We start from the raw sequence: 18,280 nt of genomic DNA on the forward strand, positions 1-18,280 counted from the left end.
GGCACACAGGGCCAACACCCGGCATCATGGTGTGGGGAGCGATCTCCTACACTGGCCGTACACCACTGGTGATCGTCGAGGGGACACTGAATAGTGCACGGTACATCCAAACCGTCATCGAACCCATCGTTCTACCATTCCTAGACCGGCAAGGGAACTTGCTGTTCCAACAGGACAATGCACGTCCGCATGTATCCCGTGCCACCCAACGTGCTCTAGAAGGTGGAAGTCAACTACCCTGGCCAGCAAGATCTCCGGATCTGTCCCCCATTGAGCATGTTTGGGACTGGATGAAGCGTCGCCTCACGCGGTCTGCACGTCCAGCACGAACGCTGGTCCAACTGAGGCGCCAAGTGGAAATGGCATGGCAAGCCATTCCACAGGACTACATCCAGCATCTCTACGATCGTCTCCATGGGAGAATAGCAGCCTGCATTGCTGCGAAAGGTGGATATACACTGTACTAGTGCCGACATTGTGCATGCTCTGTTGCCTGTGTCTATGTGCCTGTGGTTCTGTCAGTGTGATCATGTGATGTATCTGACCCCAGGAATGTGTCAATAAAGTTTCCCCTTCCTGGGACAATGAATTCACGGTGTTCTTATTTCAATTTCCAGGAGTGTATATGCCTATGATTTTTTTTATCTATGAAATTTATTCCTTTAGGTTTCCTCCGCTTAGATGTCTTATGACATATCGATTTATGCAATTCTGGGGACATACCGTCAACAAAACTGCATATTATTAAAATCTGTTATTTTGTGTAGGATCTGTCCCATTTCTCTAGTTGTATTTGCATATAATGGAATGTATTCTAATAAAATCCTTATTTTCAGCTCTTGGCCACAACGAAGAGAACATGGATGTATTTCTTTTAGACGGATGTTACATACGGTACTCTGGAAATTTCAGATATTGCAAATGTGTCATATTAATGTATTTCTACTGACTTAAGCTGGGCCGGCCGGAGTGGCCGAGCGGTTAAAGGCGCTACAGTCTGGAACCGCACGACCGCTACGGTCGCAGGTTCGAATCCTGCCTCGGGCATGGATGTGTGTGATGTCCTTAGGTTAGTTAGGTTTAAGTAATTCTAAGTTCTAGGGGACTTATGACCACAGCAGTTGAGTCCCATAGTGCTCAGAGCCATTTGAACCATTTGAACTTAAGCTGGTCAACAGATCGCATGTTTTATTTTTTCAGATTTTACTGCTGACCTGCTTCTCAGCACATGCCCATCTTCATCAACATGATGAATTACACGAATGTAATTAGCACATAAATTATTTTGAGGAATGAAATTCGTAAAGATAATGTTGTCTACAGACATAAATTTTGAGTCATTTGTTAAATATGTGATTGGTAAGTATATTTTGAAATTCGGCATACATCCAGGAGTATTTCCACCCCTTCTCTCTGTCCATTTCCTCCTCCTCTCTGTCTCTGTGCATAATCTCCTTCCACCTCTCTCTGTCCATCCCCTCCTCCACATTTTCTATGTTTATTTGCTCCCCACTCTGTGGCCTCTTACCACTTTCTCTGTACTTGAGTCTTGTTTATTTTCATTACAAACGAGATACTTATATGGAATTAAAATCGCTCAAAATGAAAGAGTAAATCGGTTGGGATTAATGGCACACGGTGTGTGTTAGGTATCTCTCCAGCTGCTGGATTGACGAGATCAGTCCCTTCAGTATTTTAATCTCGGACTGGAGAGAACTACAAAGTTTCTGACGATTCGTATTCCGTAGTAGTATTGTAATCGTAAGCCGATGAGCCACAAATGCAACTTTCCTGTTTTCCGTAAAACCAACGTCGAGGAAGAGCACAGTTTAGCACTTTGCTGCGTATACAATTTTTGACTCAAAATGTAACCTCAAAAAAAGTTTCGCATCACCTTGGTTCTGAGAGTTCCGAAACCTGTACAGAATATTGGAATAGATATAAACATCATTTCCGCCTTTTTTATTGCTCATGAAAACCACATATTGTATGTTGTACCACCATACAGCGAGACCTTCAGAGGTGGTCGTCCAGATTACTGTACACACCGGTACCTCCAACACCCAGTAGCACGTTCTCTCCCATTGATGCATGCCTGTATTCGTCGTGGAATACTATCGGCACTGTAGGTTCAGATTGTCCCACTCCTCAACGGTTATCCGGCGTAGATCCCTCAGACTAGTTGGTGGGTCACGTCGTCCATAAACAGCCCCATTCAATCTATCCTAGGCATGTTCGATAGGGTTCATGTCTGGAGAACATGCAGCCACTCTAGTCGAGCGATGTCGCTATTCAGAACGATGTCATTCAGAAAATGTGCGCGATGGGGGCGCGAATTGTCGTCCACACAGACGAATGCCTCGCCCATATGCTGCCAATATGGATGCACTATCGGTCAGAGGATTGTATTCACGTATCGTACAGGAGATACGGCGCCTTCCATGATCACCAGCGGCGTACGTCGGCTCCACGTATAATGCCACCTCAAAACAGCAGCGAACCTCCACCTTGCTGCACTCGCTGGACAGTGTGTCTAAGGCGTTCAGCCTGGCCGGGTTGCCTCCAAACACGTCTCCGACGATTGTCTCTTTGAAGGCATATGCGACACTCGTCGGTGCAGAGAACGTGACGCCAATCCTGAGCGGTCCATTCGGCATGTTGTTGGGCCCATCTGTACCGCGCTTCGTGGTTGCAAGATGGACCTCGCCATGGACGTCGGGAGTGAAGTTGCGTATCATGCAGCCTATAGCGCACAGTATGAGTCGTAATACAACATCCTGCCACTGCACGAAAAGCGTTATTCAAAATCATGGCGTTGCTGTCAGGGTTCCTCCGAGCCATAATCCGAAAGGTAGCGGTCGTCCACTGCAGTAGTAGTCTTGAGCGAGGCATGTCATCGACTGTTGCTCTCTCTCTGTATCTCCTCCATGTCCGTACAACATTGCTTTGGTTCATTCCGAGCCACCTGGACACTTCCTTTGTTGAGGGCCCTTCCTTGCACAAAGTATCCATGTAAACGCAATCGAACCGCGGTATTGACCGTGTAGGCATGGTTGAACTACAGACATCACGAGTTGTGTACCTCCTTCCTGGCTGAATGACTGGAACTGATCGACTGTCGGACCCCCCTCCGTCTTACAGGCGCTTCTCATGCATGGTTGTTTACATCTTCGGGTAGGCTTGGTGACACATCTGAATAGTCAAAGGGACTGTGTCTGTGATACAATATCCACAGTCAACGTCTGTCTTCAGGAGCTCTGGGAACCGGGGTGATGCAAAACTTTTTTTGATGAGGGTATAAGAAGAAAGAATTATAAGGGACAAAAATGTGTTTAATGGTTTACATGTTTTCCCATTGTAGCTCAATCGGACTGCAAGAAAGAAATCGAAACCACATATTTTCATAGCCTAGTTTATCATTTACTTTCTCGCAGTCGGTTTTAACAAAAGACCTATATATTTTTCTGGATTATGTCAATGATATGCCGGTCGTCCTTGGATGCCATCCTGCACAATACGCTGACGAGACAGTAATATACATCACTGACCGCTTTACTGACGCCGCCGTCGCCCGCCCCCAGCGACAGGTGGACGCCACCATCATCCGATGCCGGACAAACACAATAGCTCTCAATGCTGTCAAAACTACGGCAGTTTACTTCACGAAACGGCGCTCAATCCTCCGCCGCAATATCTCGATTGCAGGCGTGCAGGTGCCCTGGTCCCCGACAACCACATATCTCGGGGCTCTCAATGCTGTCAAAAGTACGGCAGTTTACTTCACGAAACGGCGCCCAGTCCTCCGCCGCAATATCTCGATTACAGGCGTGCCGGAGCCCTGGTCCCCGACAACCACATATTTCGGGGTCCAGATGGACCACAAGTTGCTCTTCCACTGTCATGCGGAGTATGTTACCAACAAGGGGCAAAGACTAACCAGGGCTTTGTACCCGCTCTTTCGCAGTAGGGAACTTGACCTGCATACCAAGCTCCGCATTTACCGAACAGTTATCCTGCCTGCCCTCACGTATGGATCTGCTGCATGGGCCACGATTAGTGTCACCAGGATGCGGACATTCCAGCGCCTGCAGAACAAGATGCTCAGTGGAGCCTGCACGCCCCGCCACTCACGAGAATTGTCACTCTCCACGAGGAAGCGGATATCGTCCCCCCAAAGACGACCATCCGCAATATCTCGATTGCAGGCGTGCAGGTGCCCTGGTCCCCGACAACCACATATCTCGGGGCTCTCAATGCTGTCAAAACTACGGCAGTTTACTTCACGAAACGGCGCCCAGTCCTCCGCCGCAATATCTCGGTTGCAGGCGTGCAGGTGCCCTGGTCCCCGACAACCACCTATCTCGGGGTCCAGATGGACCAAAAGTTGCTCTTCCACTGTCATGCGGAGTATGTTACCAACAAGGGGCAAAGGCTAACCAGGGCTTTTGTACCCGCTCTTTCGCAGTAGGGAACTTGACCTGCATACCAAGCTCCGCATTTACCGAACAGTTATCCTGCCTGCCCTCACGTATGGATCTGCTGCATGGGCCACGATTAGTGTCACCAGGATGCGGACATTGCAGCGCCTGCAGAACAAGGTGCTCAGGTGGAGCCTGCACGCCCCGCCACTCACGAGAATTGTCACTCTCCACGAGGAAGCGGATATCGTCCCCCCAAAGACGACCATCCGCAACAACGCGCGGCGGCTCTATGAGAAAGTGGATGCCTTGCGGGACACTGTCCACGGGTTACGCCACGTTGGGACCACACTTCCACGCCGCTGGCATCGACATCCGGTTCCCCTTACCATTCTAGAGGAATCGGATTCCGACCATGGCTAACGATAGGCCTGGCACGCCCACCACGGACGCATCCTTTGGCGGGACTAGCCCCCATTCTACGTCCAATACTTTCCAACCGTACCTGCCCACGTTAGGCTAATTTTTTCTGCCTGACTCATGTAGTACTGTCACCGTCAGAGGGTGGTACGGGACTACAAGTCCCACTGCCACACCTCCAAAGTGAATTGCAGTGACGCAGTCACTGCCCTGTGGATAAATTTACTGCCTCACCAACACAGTTAGACCGCAATAGACCGGGGATGCTGTATTGTAAAATATAAAAAAAAAAAACAGAATTCTAGTAATTAGTGATGTAACTCAATTTAAAACTCGAGGGATCCTAAATTTCTTTGAGATTCTAAGTAACGTCAATAATCGTCGACTTGCGTTTGTACAGTAATATATCAAAACATGGAATACAACAATGTAAAGAATAAAAGTTAAAGCACAGATAGAGGCTGTACATAACAATGTCAAATTCACTCCTAGCCACACACGCAGCCGTGGAAGAACTTGGCGACTTCTCACAAAGGGATGGAATGTAACTTCCTACGTGTGAGGCGTGTCAGGTTTATGATGGTAATCACACGACGTCTTCATTTTCAATCTCATACACCAGGAATAAATTTGAAGTTCATTCATTATTCCTCTGTTTCTTTACAAATCACCCTATTAATTTAAATAATGCCGCGCTCTAGGCGTCGTCCTCCAGGAATTTCGTTCTTAACTTCACGTCAGTATTTGCTGCTAGTTGAATGGCATTATTGTCAAAAGCAAAGCACTTCTCTCGTTTGAGCCATTTTGTTTAAATATAGTCCTGTATAATTCATTATTGTGTTTATCTGACCTCTACTCCACTCGTTCTCTTATCGATAGTACATTCCACTAATTAGCGATCCAGTTTCATTTCCCAGTTCGTCTTATGGCAAGTACGCACTAGGCCAACGAACGATAGCCAACCGAATCGTTGACTGAAATTGGCTTAATGTGTACGAGACACAAACGAAGCGGTTGGCTTTGCTTGCGCTTCGGTCTGCTAGTGGCAAAATCAAAGCGCTGGAGTTTGCTCGACCTTGAGACCCCTTTCCTAGAGTGGATGCCAGGCTGAAGGTTCGTTGGTGTAGTAGTGATTTGCTGTGTCTAGAAAGGGTGCGTATTTAAATTTATCAGCAGAGGCCAAAGTCGCACTTAGAATGTTTTAGCGACGGTCTGCGCTCTTTAATTTAACAAGAGCATCATCAGAATCTCGGGAATTTACAGTTTAAAGTACATTAGCTGGCTGTTAAATTAAAGTGCGAAACCACTCAATAAAACACTCTGAATGCGGTATGCGGCTGTCCTGAAAAACTTAATGTCAACAGTCGCTGTTTCCCTGAAGGCAACGACTGCTCACGCTAATGGTGTGTATTTATCGTGTTTAAAAATATGTTTGGGGTGAAATATGGAGAGAGCATTAGAGCTGATAGAATTTCGTGATGAACGGGAACTTTTGTGAACCCTTATTAGCCGCGACTGTAAAAATAAAGTGAAAAGATAAGACACTTGGAGGGAAATTATTCTGCTGTTAGAAACCGATGCACTATGTGAAAAATAAAATGGAGACTTTATTGACAACTTTTCATCGTGAACGACAAAGAAAAACAGACAAAATTGGGTGTGACTACTAACTTTCTGCTGCAGGTGTAGCTCTCCTAAAGGGGTGTCATCTTCGTAAATTTTAGGGTCGACACAATTCAATAACAGCTCGAAATATGTTGCTTTCGCTAGGGAAAAAATTATGAAATAGCTCACATTCCAATTCAGTTATAAGGTCGGACAGTAATTTTGTCCCAAGTACAGCTCCCTTCTTTTTAAATGAGAGATTATCCACCAGGGTCGTTTCTTCTTCTACTTCTTTTTTAGATGAGCTTCTTGCAGTAAAATAAACGCTGCACATGCGATGACTCCAAAACCCTTTCCTTCCCTCATACACTTTAAGTTAAAATGGTTCAAATGGCTCTGAGCACTATGGGACATAACATCTGAGGTCGTAGGTCCCCTAGAACTTAGAACTACTTAAACCTAACTAACCTAAGGGCATCACACACATCCATGCCCGGGGCAGGATTCGAACCTGTGACCGTAGCAGTTGCGCAACACTTAAGTGCCAAAGAAACTGGTATAGGTATGCGTATTCAAATACCGGGATATGTAAAAGGTAGAGTATGACGCTGCGGTCGGCGACAACAAGAATCTGGTGCAGTTGTTAGATCGGTTACTACTACGACAATGGCAGGTTTTCAAGATTTGAGTATGTACGTGGTGTTACAGTCGGCGCTCGAGCGATGGAACTCAGCATCTCCAACTTAGCGATGAAGTGGGGATTTTCCAGTTCGACAATTTCAGGAGTGTACCGTGAATTTCAGGAATCCGGTAAAACAACAAATCTCCAACATCGCTTCGGTCGGAAAAAAGATCCTGCAAGAACGGGGCCAACGATGACTGAAGAGAATTGTTCAGCGAGCGAGGGGACACACCAAATTGCCGCAAAATGGACTTTCGGAGCCGAGGGCCTACTCGTGTACCACTGATGACTGCACGACACAAAACTTTACGCCTCGCCTGGACCCGTCAACACCGACATTGGACTGTTGATGACTGGAAACATGTTGCCTGGCCGGACGAGTCTCGTTTCAAATTGTATCGAGCGGATGGACGTGTACAGCTATGGAGACAATCTCATGAACCTATGGACCCTGCATGTGAACAGAGGACTGTTCAAGCTGGTGGAGGCTATGTAATGGTGTGAGGTGTGTGCAGTTGCAGTGATATGGCACCCTTGATACGTCTAGACACGACTCCGACAGATGATACGTACATAACCATCCTGAGACCTGAGTTTCTCCTGGCGTATACAACTTTCAAATAACTTCCGGGAATTCAGCCAGGTAACACTTTCAGCGACCGCCGATATTTCGGCGGGAGAACACCCCGCCATTTTCAAGGCAAACTGCAACGGACAGGCGGCGTACATGCAAATTTAATACCTCGGTTCTCGGACCGAAGCAGGAAAGATAACACACACACAACGAAGGTTGACGATACCTTCGTTGTTTGGCCTCACGGTAGGGAGAATTTGAATGTCTTTCTAGAACATCTGAACTCGATCCACCCGAACATTCGTTTTACGATGGAGGTGGAAGAGGATGGTTGCCTTCCCTTTCTCGACGTGTTGGTTAGGAGGAAGGATGATGGATCATTGGGACATGCAGTCTACAGGAAACGTACTCACACCGACTTGTACTTACAAGCTAATAGTTGTCACCATTCGGCTCAGTGTGAAGGGGTACTTCGTACCTTGGTACACAGGGCACATGTCGTTTCTGACGCTGAGACTTTGCCAGCTGAGCTGTCCCATCTTGAAGTTACATTTCCTCAAAATGGTTACAGTGATAGACAGATTGAACGTGCGTTGCGCTATCGACCAACTGTACATCAGGTGATTGATGATAATTCTGAGTCAACACCTAAGTCTACTGCCTTCTTGCGTTACGTAAGAAACACGTCCAATAAGATCGGTCGTATTTTACGGAAATACGATGTGAAATGTGTTTTCCGACCTCCATCTAAAATTAGAGCACTTTTGAGTTCCGTTAAGGATGATCTTGGACTGCGTAAGGCGGGTGTATATCGTGTCCCTTGTAGCTGCGGCATGGCATATATTGGTCAAACTATCAGGACCGTGGAGGACAGATGTACTGAGCATAAACGGCACACACGATTACAGCAGCCAAATAGATCTGCTATTGCCGAACATTGCTTGGATACTGGTCACCCCATGTTATATAATAACACCGAGATATTGGCATGCACGTCCAGCTATTGGGACAGTGTGATTAGGGAGGCAGTTGAGATTAAATTAGCGAGCAACCTCGTTAACAGGGATGGAGGTTTCTGTTTAAACTCTGTTTGGAATCCGGCTCTCTCCCTTGTCAAAAAACAGAGGAACAGAGTCAATGCTGCCTCACCTGCGAATTCATAGTCTCACTATCGATAGCTCTGACTTTGGTCATCTTTGGTGGCACTAGTGTTCAGTGTGTGTGTGTGTGTGTGTGTGTGTGTGTGTGTGTGTGTGTCTGTGTGTGTGTGTGTGTTATCTTTCCTGCTTCGGTCCGAGAACCGAGGTATTAAATTTGCATGTACGCCGCCTGTCCGTTGCAGTTTGCCTTGAAAATGGCGGGGTGTTCTCCCGCCGAAATATCGGCGGTCGCTGAAAGTGTTACCTGGCTGAATTCCCGGAAGTTATTTGAAAAGAACCATCCTGTCTTATCAACTGTGTCCATCCATGTCCATTGCGTATTCCGGCGGACTTGGGAAATTCCAGCTGGACAATGCGGTATCTTCCACATCTACAATTGCATAATTGCTACAGAGTAGCTCCAGGAACAATCTTCTGAGTTTAAACATTTCCGCAGTCCACGAAACTCCTCAGACATGATCATTGTTGAGCATATGTGGGACACCTTGCAACGTCCTGTTCACTAGATATTTCCATCCCCTCGTACTATTACGGATTTATGGACAGCCCTACAGGATTCATGGTGTCAGTTCCCTCCAGTAGTATTTCAGACATTAGTCGAGTCCATGCCACGTCGTGTTGCGTCACTTCTCTAGGGCTGTACATGATGTTAAGCAGGTGCACCAGTTTCTTTGGTTCTTAAGTGTGAAATTGTAATTAAAACTCTACTTTGTAACAATTATAAAGTTATCAGAGCCAACTGTGATTCCACGTGGCCGAATGCCTTGGCCCCCAAGTTCTTCGTTTCGCTTGGATGAAAAGAGGCGCGCCAATGGACTGGCGACCAACGATCGCCCGAATCCAGTCCCTGTCGTTCGTCGTCCTTCATTGGCCTAGTGTAAACGCGCCTTTAGTCTTCCCTACTTTAGACGAGTAGATAAATGTTGTCAGGTGAGTAGAACATCAGTGTTTTTCTCCTTTCACATCCTTTCCTGTTATGGAACGCACAGCACTTCCTGATCTGTGTCTCTGATTTACATGTTAAATAACAGTACCGATAACCTAGAATGGAACTTCAGGCAGATAAAAACTGAGGGCCGGACAGACAGTCAATCCTGGAACCTTCGTCTTTCTCGGATAAATGCTTAGCGACTGAGCAGCGCAAGCAAATCTCAGACTCCACCTTCATAGCTGTATTTCCACCATCACCTCCCCTCCTACGTACCAGACTTCTCATATGTTCTTGCGCATACCTTGTGGGACAAGTAGCATTACTGGCGCAATGATATTAAAGAAAATCACAAGGCTTTAAGCAGCTAGGAAGTTTCAGTTTCCGCGCGGGATTAGCCGAGCGGTCTTGGGCGCTCCAGTCATGGACTGTGCGGCTGGTCCCGGCGTAAGTTAGAGTCCTCCCTCGGGCATGGGTGTGTGTGTGTTTGTCCTTAGGATAATTTAGCTTGTAGTGTGTAAGCTTAAGGACTGATGACCTTAGCAGTTAAGTCCCATAAGGTATCGTGCACATTTGAACGGTTTTGAAGTTTCAGTTCAATAACTGGAGCGCTCCAAAGTGAAAGGTCTATACGGAGATAACCTCAAATTTTGCCTTACACCTTTTCATAGGTGTCACAGAATATATGTGCTTCATTGATTTTAGTTCCACACTCTTCTATAATTTAGTACCTCTCTCTGTGGACGGCCGATGTTTCATCATGCCTGATCTGTGATAAAGCAGCTTGCAAAAGAACGCATTTCGCTTCGTTCCTGGTCCCCCTGGCTCCTGGGCTTGTCATCAAGTCTCTCAGTGAGGGCACTCAGAACTGCGCCAGAAGTTTGCTGCTGCAGTGAGCAGCGATAAACAGCGGACTGGAATCAATACAGCCTCGCAGGCAATGGCTCGCAAACGCATTACACTGTTCTCCCCATTCTGGTGTCTTGACATGGCGAAGGTCTTATTTCTACTCTAGATTGTTCGATAGCCATTTCATGGTAGCACTGTACTTTCGACAGAAGGTAAAAGTTTTCTGTCCAGCACACAGATGACACTGACGTCAATAAAAACAAGTTTTTGTAACACATGTTCATGGTGCCCTGTGACGTCAACGTCATCTGCGGAATCATTTTTCTGCTGTTTCCTAAAGTATTTATGTTGCAGTGTTACGTATGGTGTATTCAAATATGTAACTGAAGCACTATATATTCGGGAAATTATTCGTTTCACTACTTTTTCAAATGGTTCAAATGGCTCTAAGCACTACGGACTTAACTTCTGAGGTCATCAGTCCTCTAGAACTTAGAACTACTTAAACCTAACTAACCTAAGGAGATCACACACATCCGTGTCCGAGGCAGGATTCGACCGTAGCAGCAGCGCGGTTCCAGACTGAAGCGCCTAGTACCGCTCGACCAGAGCGGCCGGTCACTCGTTTTCCTTCTAACGGAAATTCTTCTGTATTTGATGGTTTGTGAGGATTCTGCTTCTTTGTTTTTAATAAGAAAACCTTGCCATACGTTTCTTTATGATGATTCTTGTGTAGCTGCCCCAAAAAATACAGCACGAATCAAAATTTCTGGTATATAAATGCCTTGTTATTGATAGCTATGCGATTAAAAGCGAACGGAACAATTTGCGTAACAGAGATATCAGACGTGAATGTATGGTAGATTGTAGAAGAATAGTGGCCAAATTTTACGCCACGCATTTCAAAGGATTTACAAATTTGGACATTGTGTGCGACAATTTGCTGTGTGGATCTAGGTCCACCAACTGACACGGTGCACGAAGCAACGCTTTCATCTTCCTAGAAAAATATTATATGATTGACGCACTGAGGATATCAGGATGTCGTGTTCGTTAACTTTATGGGGCTCCGGAAAGGCTCAAAACCATGAAAAGTTCAATTTTTTCCTTTTTTTCGTTTTCTGAATCTGCTGACTATTACCTTTTAATAGATATATAATTTATTCAATTCCGAAGACTACAACTATTTTTAAATTTTTTTTGAAATGTGTTCTACTTGGGCGTGACCCACTGTGGCGCTGTTAAACTGCTGTCAAATGGTGTTATTATTAACGTCCGTGTTCATCAGGTACATTTTAGTGATGTGAGATAAAGTATGTGTTGTGGCTAACCTGTGATGGTTCAATATATATCGCTGGTGTGATTGTCGATTGTTTCATGTTTATTTACTCTGTCGTTATCTCGAAAATATTCGTAATTAATTCTGTTTCTTGAGTCTCTGTTTTGTTGAAGTATAATAATGAGTAAAAGTAAAGTTGCTGTTGCGACTTTCAATGATGGCAACATTGTAAGGTGCAAGGTATTTAGAAATATGGGAATGAAGACTGGTTCTAACATGGTACGAGCGATGTTTGCTTTAGACAAGGAACGCCTTCGGGCTCCAGACAGGGCTGTAAAGAGTCTAGAAATACAAGCAAGAGTAAACAGGAGGAGGAACAAGAGGAAGCTGGAGGAGGAGTTTGCAGAGGATGAAGATAATCCATCCTATGGACCTGGAATGCAGTAAAAAGATAATCCAATCTTTGTCGCTCGATTCCCAAAACTTTTATTTTCTCATACTAATTACATGTTTTCTAAGGATCTTCCAAACATATTTGTTTCAAACTTTCAGTAAATGTTACACAGCACCTTCTGCATAATTTAACACAGCCTTTTTCCAAAAAACTGTATATTTTTGAATATACAAATAAAAAATTGCAAAAAAATGTTGTGAATTTTCATTACAATTGAAAAAAAATCATCTTTAATAACTCAACTAAAATTTTGTAAAATCCCTGTGTTAAGTTGTAGCCCATATTCCAGTAAATAATCTGTAAAAATTTCAACTTCCTACCTCAAATACTTTGTGAGGAAAGATGTAATTTATAAGCGTTATTTTAACATTGCAAGTATAGGGCGTTCCGGAGCCCCTTAAGGTTTTCTCGGCGAAGGGAATGCAGACAACTTTGGAGAAGAAGAATGGATCTATGGTGCTTCTAGTTTTAGTGTCTTCTTATTTCGACCTAATACGATTTGTATACAAATTTAGTCTCTGAGGAAACAGTTTAACTTAATAAGTTATCGCTATCGTATATGCTTATTTCGTATACATTCCAAAATCACGAATTGGGGAATAAATATAACAACACGAGAAGATAGTGACGCGTGTTAAAACGCCGCTTCTGGGAAGAGGAGGTGGGCGGCCCCTGGACCGAATCTGGCCAGCGCATTAACCACAAGAATCAGTGTGCCGGCCAACCTAGATATGGTTTTTAGGTGGTTTCCCACACACCACTAGGCAAATACCAGGCTAACATCGAAGTCCCACTTCAGTTACATGATCCGCAAACATTTTGAAAACTTTCGCTCAGTTTCACACGAAAAACCTTAAGTTATCCATGCCAAATTCATTCATAACCATGCTGACAGTGCGCCGATGCGGGACAAAGATACAAGAAAAAGAAGAAGGAGGGAAGAAATATAGCCGTCAAACACCTGATAAAGTGCACTGACCTTAAAGATATACATCGGAACGTAATTGCCTTTCTGACAGGAAAATTATTTCAGCGCTAGCCCAACTATTTTCAGGTTTTCCTCCGAAATGAATATGAAAATTTGATTGTGAATACCTTCATGATCAATCTAGTGCGCACTAATCAGTTTTAGTTCACGATTATCCGTTCTGGTAATCTGATAATGCTATTTTCCGTTCTGCTATGTACGACACGAATTAACAGAGAATGCTGTATGGGAGCTGTATCATAGACTATCCTGCGCTTCAATTAATCAAATTCGAGACTTGCTCCAGAGGCGCTAAGCGCTAAATTCATCAATACTCGAAGAAGAGAGAAGGCGCTGACGACGACTGAATGAGACGGACTAAATTGCGCATTAATTATTTACGTGACTGCGCTTCCGTAATTACTTTCGACGCTACGCTTCGTTTAGTATTCCGTACAATCAGCGGCGTCTTCTAATCTGCAGTCCACGGGGAGACGATGGAGCGTTGGTGTCGTAATTCACAGCACATATTTCATATACTGCCGGTGACAGAATTTACTGTCATTATTCAGCTCACTTCATTTTCCGTCGAACAGTGGGTGTACGTTTTTGGATTGTAATACGGAACTAATGTATCGTTGCTTAGAATAAACATTTATTCCATTTATTCTTAAATTAATTCCAAACAGCTACATTTGATGATATTCATTCATTACAATCGATTTCGAAGCTTTTGGGGCTTCATTATCAGTTACGTTGGAGTTACATATGTACAGCACCGTCCATACGTTTCGAAACGCCAAGTGACTATCGACAATGGAGAGGAAATACGATATAAAATTGCGTTTTATTGTTTTCTAAATGTTTATTAAACTCAACCAACACCCCGGTAAATGCAGTTAATAAATTTTAGGTACCTCAAAATAGACAACATTTGCTTTAATCACTGCCTTGCATACTCTCGACCTGAGTAGGGGTTTCAGTTGGAATTAGTCTCCATTCTTGCTGAATGTCGCCGCACACGTGTATCCCCACTCGTGACTCCCCTTTTTCGGATTCTCCTGTTCAACTCATCCAGTAGCAGTTCGACTAGGTTACAATGAGTAGACTGCTAAGGCCATTACTTTTTTTTTTTTTCAAAAATTTCTGAATCTCTAAGATATTTCACCTAGTTGTGACACAACCGGGGTGTATGTTTCAGGTCGTTATATTGCTGCAAGACAAACCCTTTACCAGTCAGACGTAAACCTTATCTCATGGCATGTCGCTGGAGAATGGCATGATAACCCTTTTGTTCATTTTCCCAAATACTTTCAACAAATCCCTCTAAATGATTCCCATACCATCACAGATCCCCTTCCATGCTTGACAGTTGGAATTACACACTGAGGATTAAAGCGGTGTGCGAAATGACGACGTTTATTTTCGCATATTTCGAACTTGGATTCATCAGTGAATAGCAGCACTCTTTCCCGATCCCTTGGTGTCTAATGTTGGTGTGTCGTATCCCACTGAAACTTTGTCTCCTTATTAACAGGGCGCAACAATAGCTTCCTCCTTGCTACATAACCCTGCACGTGGCTTCCTGGCAGGAGCCGTTTCACTGTTGACTCACTCACTGGTATATCCATAGTTGTATTTACTTCAGCAGTCAAACTGCGGACACTTTCGAATCTATTACGTCTACTGGTCGCTACCAAATAGTGTTCCTGGCTTCTGATATTTTCCTGAGTGCCCCCGAGCGAGGACGATCGTCATAAGAGCCTGTATCTCGATCACGTTGTACGGTCTTGGCAGCTCCACTGATGGAAATCTTCAATTTCTTTGATATTTGTCTGATACCGTTGCTTTCTTGGTGCAAAATTGTTATCTTTACCCGTGATTCATAAGGAATTGGTAATTTGTGGCCGTTTTCAGTTACTTTCGCGAGATGTACTACCCTCTTTCGTGGCGTGTTCTACACTCATACAAACGGAACTAAAATTGAACAGAACTGTAAACAACGTATATCTAGACAGTCGTGCCGTCTACTGGCGCCACCTGGCATTTCGGTAGGTATGTTTGGACAGGTAAAATTAGCTTACATAAAACTGAGAAATACCAATATGTATATTTAGATACAATAATTATCTTTACAATACTGTCATTATTAACCGTTAATTGAGCAATCTATTCTGCATAGTAACCAATAACTCACATAGAGCGCACCGTTCTTCCTCGGTTGTAATGTCCAGCATAGTGTTTCCAAACATATGAAGAGTAGTGTATTCGTGGTTACCTTCAACATTACTATAGATGACTATCAGTGGCCCACTTAGCATTTGGGTTGTTATTGGGAGTTCCATGCTTATGTACCGAGTGATCAAAAAGACAGTATAAATTTGAAAACTGAGTAAATCACGGAATAATGTAGAGAGAGAGGTACAAATTGACACACATGCATGGAATGACATGGGGTTTTATTAGAACCAACAAAATACAAAAGTTCCAAAAATGTCCGCCAGATGGCGCTTCATCTGATCACAATAGCAATAATTACCATAACAAAGTAAGACAAAGCAAAGATGATATTCTTTACAGGAAATTCTCAATATGTGAACCATCATTCCTCAACAATAGCTGTAGTTGAGGAATAATGTTGTGAACAGCACTGTAAAGCATGTCCGGAGTTATGGTGAGGCATTGGCGTCGGATGTTGTCTTTCAGAATCCCTAGAGATGTCGGTCGATCACGATACACTTGCGACTTCAGGTAACCCCAGAGCCAATATCGCACAGACTGAGGTCTGGGAACCTGGGAGGCCAAGCATGACGAATGACGAAAGTGGCGGCTGAGCACACGAACATCACCAAACGACGCGCGCAAGAGATCTTTCACGCGTCTAGTAATATGGGGTGGAGCGCCATCCTGCATAAACATCGTATGTTCCGGCAGGTGTTTATTAGCCAGGCTGGGGATGATGTGATTCTGTAACATATCGGCGTACCTCTCACCCGTCATAGTAGCAGTTACAAAACCAGAATCACGCATTTCCTCGAAGAAAAAAGGCCCGATAACGGTAGATGTGGTAAATCCAAACCATACCGTGACTTTCTCGTCATGCAACTGAGTTTCCACGACAGTTCTAGGATTTTCGGTAGCCCAAATTCTGCAGCTGTGGGCGTTGACAGACCCTCGGAGCGTGAAATGATATTCGTCGGTCCACAACACGTTACTCAACAGATCACCATCTTCCGCCATCTTTTGAAACGCCCATACCGCAAATGCCCTCCGCTTCACTAAATCGCCAGGTAACGGTTCATGATGCCGATGGATTTTGTACGGATAGCATCGGAGGGTACGCCTAAGTGCCAACCAAACAGTAGTGTATGGAATGCCGGTGCGACGTGCGACTGCACGAGCGCTGACTTCCCTGTGTATAGACGAACCCGCTACAGTCTCCATTTCATCCTGAACTGTCTCAGCAACATTACGCCTTGTGCTCGGTGGGCCACTACGGGGTCCATCGTCTAAACAACCCGTGGCTTCGAACTTCGAAATCATTCTCTCCACAGCTGTATTTGTCAACGGACCGTTCGAATCCCCTTCCTATGGCGATAGGATCGTAACGCTGAACTAGCACATTCTCTATTCTGATAATACAGCTTCACTAAAAACGCCTTTTCAGGTAACATCAACATGCTACGACTGCCGTCGCATCTGATTCTCTCTCTCATTGCAGTTGCTTTTATACACGATTGTGATGCGCAGTCACTGACGTTTTGTTGTCCAGCGCCATCTGTCGGACGTTTTGTAAACTTGGTTTTTTTTTTGTTCTAATAAAACCCCATGTCATTCCAAGCATGTGTGTTAATCTTTACCTCTCTATCTACATTATTCCATGGTTTATTAAGTTTTCAAATTTATACTGACTTTTTGATCACCCGGTAGATATATACTTTGTGCGCCCTCAATAATTTGATTTTCAAGACATGTGCCTGATAATAAAGCTTTCAAGTGCTTCTAAATTGTAATAAATGAATGATATCAATATAGCGTTTTGGACTTAAATTATTCTATGCAACAATAATATATCAGCTAACGTCCTCATCTCTTCAAAAAATTACAAACGGAAGATTGACAACAGTACAGGGTGATTTTTCCCACCGTGTACAAACCCTAGGGATTTATCGATGAGAGGATACTGTACAAAAATGATCTCAGGGACTTATGTCTTTAAATGTATGGTTTCCATGCTAGAGACGATTTATTCAATCGTACATTTTTACAGAGACTGTGGTTCAAATGGCTCTGAGCACTATGGGACTTAACATCTATGGTCACCAGTCCCCTAGAACTTAGAACTACTTAAACCTAACTAACCTAAGGACAGCACACAACACCCAGTCATCACGAGGCAGAGAAAATCCCTGACCCCGCCGGGAATCGAACCCGGGAACCCCTGCGTGGGAAGCGAGAACGCTACCGCACGACCACGAGCTGCGGACTGTCGACTGTGGTGTAATAAGCTCTGTACCATGCAGAGACAGTATCAGTACATGTTGAAAATGGTTTCCATGTGCTTCAACGCATGCGTGTACCCGCCGTAGCATGTTCTGTCCCACCCATTCACATTGGCCAGGCTGCATCCGAACTGTGTCAAAGGCAGCATGAATACGCTGCTCCGGTGTCTCCATGGGCTCCGCATACAGGATATCTTTGAGATGGTCACATAGCCAGAAATCGCACGGTTTCAGATACGGTGAACAAGCAGACCATGCAACTGCCCTCCCTCGTCCGATCCATCGGCCAGGAAGACACGATTGAGATGCGTCCGGGCGATTACGGCGAAGTGGGCTGAAGCACCATCATGTAGCTGCCACATAACCGTTCGCATCATCAATAGCACTTCTCTCAGCAGGGGAACCAAAGTCACCCGCAAGAAACGCCGATAGTTCCGACGTG

This window comes from Schistocerca cancellata, chromosome 3 (assembly GCF_023864275.1).
Source record: "Schistocerca cancellata isolate TAMUIC-IGC-003103 chromosome 3, iqSchCanc2.1, whole genome shotgun sequence".
Taxonomy (NCBI): domain Eukaryota; kingdom Metazoa; phylum Arthropoda; class Insecta; order Orthoptera; family Acrididae; genus Schistocerca; species Schistocerca cancellata.